At 43.8% G+C, this 5840-nt stretch overlaps 1 long non-coding RNA gene across 1 annotated transcript; it reads left to right on the top strand.

Annotated features, from left to right (window-relative positions):
• Positions 1-1672: 1672 nt before the first annotated feature.
• LOC124669199 lies at positions 1673-5612 on the top strand. The gene is made up of 3 exons (XR_006992058.1): positions 1673-1698; positions 4385-4502; positions 5414-5612. It is a non-coding gene; the product is annotated as an uncharacterized LOC124669199 (long non-coding RNA).
• The last annotated feature ends 228 nt before the right edge of the window (positions 5613-5840 follow it).

Genomic DNA, 5840 nt, shown 5'->3' on the forward strand with positions numbered 1-5840 from the left:
CCCCCCAACCCCCCCCCCCACCTTCCCTAGGTAATTACTTTTATTCCATGCTACCTCCCGAATCTGTTTTGTACATTAAAATGAGAAGTTCACAGCTTACTAACACGTAAAATACATTCATGCTCAAAAGTAGAATTACATGAAAAACAGAGGCCCCAACTTATCTGTATCATGAAAATCAAACAGGAAACTGAGAAAAGTTCATGCATATCGGTAGTTCACATCATAAAATTAAAGAAGTTCATTAGTTATAACAAACAAAAAACATTCACTAGAGCGTATGAAAAAACAAAAAAGATGCCAAAAAAAAAATCTGGATTATGTTGCTACATCAAGTGTAAGAATGAAGGCTACCGCGTCATCACTGCATCAAGTGAGAAAAAAATAACTACAGGAGCATGCGCAAAAAATGAACTAAGCAGTAACATAGATCTGTGAAGAAAATCGTGTATTAGGATCAAGCAGAACCTATCAATCAACAAAACCATGGAGGAGACATACCCAAAAACCACCCGGAGGAGTAAGGGCGGAGCCATGAACGTAGAAGATTTAACGAAGAAGGACGGCGGACCTGTGTGACAGCCATCAGAAAACAAATCTGCAGCTCGAGGATAAAAAGAAGATAAGAGCAGCGTAGAGCTAGCATGGAATAACCGTGCCGCGAGAATATTGACGATCGCGGTGCGGCCGTGGAGAACAAATTCGTCGGTGAAACGTCGGAGGAGAGCACGGAGATGAGGAGCCGCCGTCGACGAAGTTCTCCGATAGGAATCGAGCGAGTGAGGAGATCGGCAGCGAGCAGGGAAGAGCTCGGGAGCGAGCAGGGAGGAAATCGCCATGGAAGAGATCGGGAGCGAGCAGGGACGGGGTGGGAGCGAGCACGGAGGAGGTGGGTGCGAGCGGGAGGTGGGTGCGAGCGGGAGGTGGGACACGTAACGGTTCGTTGTCTCGTAGGAAGTTCACACGCGCGCGGGAGCGGGACGCGAGCAGGACGTGGGACGCGAAAATATGAAGACTCACGGGAAGTTCGCATGCGATAAGTTAGGAAGTTCAGAAAGGGTTCGAGAATAGTTATTCTCGAACCGGTTCGAGAATAGCAGACCTATATATATATATATATATATATATATATATAGAGCCCAACTATTCTCGAACCCCCCTTAAGAGTGGTTCTAGAATAGTTATTCTCGAACCCCCTAGAACCAACCGAGGAAACCACGTTCGGAACCGAACCGCCAGTGAAACCTCACCTGTCCCGCACGTTCTGAACTCCCTCATCCCGAACAAAATCCCAAATCCCCTCCTTCGCCAGCTCCCTGCCCCCTACATCGGCGGCGCCGCCCACTCCTCCCCGGCCATACTCCTTCCGACCATCTTCCTCGTCGCCGCCCAACCATACTCCCGCCCGCCTTCTTCCTCATCGGCGCGCAGCCACAGTCCCGCTCCGCCTTCTTCCTCGCCGCCGCGTAGCCATACTCCCGCCCGCCTTCTTCCTTGCCGGCGCGATGGATCCAGTCGTCGCCGTTCCCTGGCCAAGGGCCTGCCCCTCCTTCTCCCTGGCCGACACCAGCTCTGCCGTCTCCTTGGCTGAAGGACCACACCTTCACCGCCGCCGTTCCCTGGCCAAGGGCCTGCGCCGCCGATTCCCTGGCCGAGACCTTCGCGCGCTGTTGCAATGTCCTGCGGCTACATCTCCAGGTTTGTGAACTCCAATTCAAGTGTTGTAGATAGCTGCTCCTAGGATTGGGAGTGCGTCACACGAGGCCAACTTCCGCAGATCCGGGATCCCACAAACCATGACCTCCCTTCGTCGCCCATGTTTTTCCCGTGCTCGTCGCTCCGAACTATTGCGTGCGTCACCGGAACTATCGTGCGGGTCGTTGTTAACTTCCGCGCTCGCCGCTCCGGGCTCCGACACGCCCCTCCCGGTCAAGCGGCTTGGTGCCCTTCACTCGCGTACTACAGCGACACCAAGTTCTGGAGGTCGACATTACAGCTAGGAGGACGATACATCCTATAGAACTGCATATCTGGCTAGATGTCAACCCTTTTGCTAGCGAGTAGTTCACACCGAGAGGAGTGGCATCGATGCCAGGGGCCGCCACACCCGTCCTTGTTGCCTGTCCATACTACGAGCACAGGTCAGGGTGCCCGCAGCCACTAGGCGAGCTCCCCACTCCAACGGCCTCCAAAGAACTTCTGTAGTTTCTAGACTATTTTATTTACTGCTATGGACTAGTATCTTGAAACACAAGAATTAATTCAGCAGTTCGTTGTGTTCGCTGGTCAGTGAAGTACAGTGCTTTTAACATAGCTTCGTATTTTTTGGTAGCACGCTCTACATTATGAACAGTTCGCAGCTTTCCATATTGGCAGTTCCCTAATTCAGTTTGCTGCCTTACACAAATGTACCAACAATGTCATGGTACACTTTTTATTTTAAAAAGGACATCCGATCCATTGGGTTTAGATAGTGCATTTATTATTTAGTTCCTCGTGAAAGTCAACTTTTTGTCGAGTTCGGTTTTATTGGCGGGAGAGTTCACTTTATTTTTGTTGAAATGCAGTCAGTTCATTTTTTTGCCCATATGTGCAGCTCCATCTTCAGGTTTGTGAACTGTACCTATCTGACAGTCCAGTGCGGTTTGGTGGCCACAAGAGATACTTGGGGTCCCTGGCCGCCAAATGGCTCTACCCTTACCAATTCTTTAAACTGAACTGCCCTGTTTTGGGCATTGAACTTCGATACATGCTCCGCACCACCGCCTAGGTCCGCTGGTGCCACTCCTCCAAGGCCGCCCACAGGAAGAACTCCGACCATCCTGCATTCCCCTGCCTTGTTGATTGCTCCACCGCGCGTCATGGAAACACTAGATGCTGGCAGCCTTAGCCCCGTGTTGACCGAAACGGCACCATCTCGCTCTGGGCAAGTTTATCTTTTCCCATCCAGCCGAGCAACCTATTGCGCGCATGAAGTCGAGCGGCCTCTGAATAAGTACTATATATAAATCTGACGGCAGCGTGTGTGGCTTCCTAGCCACACATTATCTGTAGTTTAGAAAGCGTGCGCAGTTCGTTCAGAGAGTTAGTGCGGGAAGTTCAGATATAAAAACTGCTGCTAGCGATGTATATTTCTTAACTCGTTGCCTTGTGTGATTTTATTCAAAGATTGTTCAGCTTTGTATATGAGCAAATTTTACACGATTGCAGCACATAAAAATCAATTTCACCTGGTTCACATATGAAGTTTACTCATTTTTATTTGGGAAAAAATCGCATAGACTGATTTCAGTTAAAACACTTAAGCAAAAAACTGTGAAGTCCGCTTTATTTAAAATGCAAATTTGCTTTATTTAAAATGCAAGTTCGCATCTCCGACTCAAGGAGTTCATTTTTTAACACGAAGTTTTTCGTTGGGAAGTTCACGCCGTATGTGCCTAAAGTTCATCATTATCAGGGCAGTATACTTTTCTGAATAGCTATGCTGGAAGAACCACAGTGAGATTGAGTGAGCAAAAAGTTAGGTGCAAATTTATAATTTCCTGTTTGAACCGCCGGAGTCTGCATTTTTTTTGACCAACGCACTGTAGTACTAGTACACTAGTAGTGAGATTCTATTTAACTGAGGTGGGAAGAAGGAAGTGAGCTGCTTGTACTGAACGTGTACAAGTCAGGTTATTTACTACACCTGGTTAGCGATGTTTGACTTTATTTTGCAGATTTGTTTGTTGTTTTCTTGTTGATGCAAAGAATTGAAAAACACAATAACTATTGGTTGTTTTTTCATTACAGAATACTATTGTTGAGAACTTCATCGAATTTTTTTCCGGAATCTCAATTTGTATGTCGGAGTTGCCTTTTTCTGTCCAAAAAATTTAAATTAATCCTCATTCTATTTCTGTGAAGTTCAGGTCGTTCATTCGTGGAAGTTTAGTCTTTCTTTTGTGCTAACACTCCGGTGAGATCAGTGTTGTTCATGGCAACAAGTTTGGCAGGCTGCTCCAGTCCTGCGGTGCAGCCACATCATTGCTGCCATGGGAGTTCACCTTTATGGCTATTGTGATTCCTTGAAATGGCGCTTTCTCTCTTTTCTATTTCTCTTTTGTTTCATTACTGATGATTGTAAAATTGTGTAAAAAGTGTTGCAGTACATACTTGTATACGGGGCAGTATAGCAGATGCATACATGACTATCTAAAGTAGTTCGCTCATACAAGCTCAAGTAGTTTCTTTTATGAAAACAAATCATTGCTAAATGCAACACTGGATCTTGTTGGGAAGATCATTTTGTTAGATTGGGAAGTTCTGCACAAAAGCCTGCTAGGTTTAGTTTAGAAAATCAGATAATTTGTCGCTCTTACGAAGCTCACTTTATTTATCTCAGGAAGTTCGTAGGGTCCCAAGCTCCTGGAGCATGTTGATGTCTCTGCTGTGGAGGATGGTCTGCGGAGCCTGTACATCAACCACTGTTGTTTGGGAAAAACGCCGCTTTTTTTAATCAGGTAACTAGTTACAATCAGTTCTTTAAGATTCTTAGTCAAGCTATAAATTCATACTTGAATAGAGTTGTAAACAACATCACTTGTGCGCTCCTGTGAAAACAGAGAAATGAGTAGTTCACTCTTCCTACATTCGTGCTTCTTTGTACAAGAGTTAGAAGTTCAATCTGCTTATAAAAAAAGAATATGGACATTCTGGCTTTAAAAAAAAATATGGCAGGCAACAAGCGCGCAATGCACACCAAGCTCGTAAAGTTCGCCTCTATCCTGTTCTCAAGTGGGTGTGAGCTGCACTGCACGTCGATATGAACTGCATTAGACATTGGTAATGAACTAATGCTATATGAATTTCCACTGTTTTATTTTGGCAAAATCTTAGACAATTGCAGCTCACAACTCCATATTTCTGGTTTATTTTGAGTTAATTAAGTGCTGCATATAGTAGTTCTCAGAACAAGGAAAAAAAGAAGTTAACCTTTATAAAGTAGTGAAGTTGCATTGTATAGAAGTCAGAAGTCCATTGATAAAAATTGCAACAACTATTCTAGAGGAAAAGAACACATGAGTGTGTTATTCAGGTTACAGCAGGTCACTCTCTAAAATCTTAGAAGTTTGGTAGATAAAATGAGAGGTTCACTTTGTCCTCGCGAACAAAGTTAACATTCTCAAAAAGTTTGTAATTGTATAGTAAAGTTTACTCTATCCATTTGAGAATTTCAATTCATTAACTAAGAACTTCAATCCATTCGCGTTAAAAAGTTCATAGTTCATTTGTTAATACGAAGCGAGTCACATAAAGAACAGAAACTAACTATACAATCTGTAAACAAATAAATATAATCTGAAGTTAACTTTGGCTACATTTCAAGTTCACTCTAGAAATATTACTAAATTCACTTTAATCCTTTTGGCAGTTCATTTTGTATTCTACCCCAGAAGACCTCCAGGAGCTGAAGTTCACTATCGGAAATTGGCAGTTCACTATCTCTATGGCGTTGAAGTTCAGTTTGACCGTGATAGAAATTCATCTAAAAAAGCTAGAAGAAGTTTACTCATTTTTGTATTTGAAGTGAGTACCTAGTGATTGCAATTAGAAACTTAGGGTGATTGTTGTATTTAGTTTTTTTTATCTCTCTGGTCCTATTCTTAGTCTTTTGTATAAGTTGTAAAATAGATTTATTAACTTTGAGAAGTTCAGTTATTGAGCTTGCAAAAGTACACTTGTTTGGTATCGGTGGAACCTTTATGTGTACATTATCTGCAGTTCGGTTAGCACACTAAAGTGGTTCACTATTTTATTCTGTATTTTCAATTCGTCTAGAAAAAGAAGTTCACTTGTTC

Source organism: Lolium rigidum, chromosome 7, assembly GCF_022539505.1.
Source record: "Lolium rigidum isolate FL_2022 chromosome 7, APGP_CSIRO_Lrig_0.1, whole genome shotgun sequence".
NCBI classification, from domain to species: domain Eukaryota; kingdom Viridiplantae; phylum Streptophyta; class Magnoliopsida; order Poales; family Poaceae; genus Lolium; species Lolium rigidum.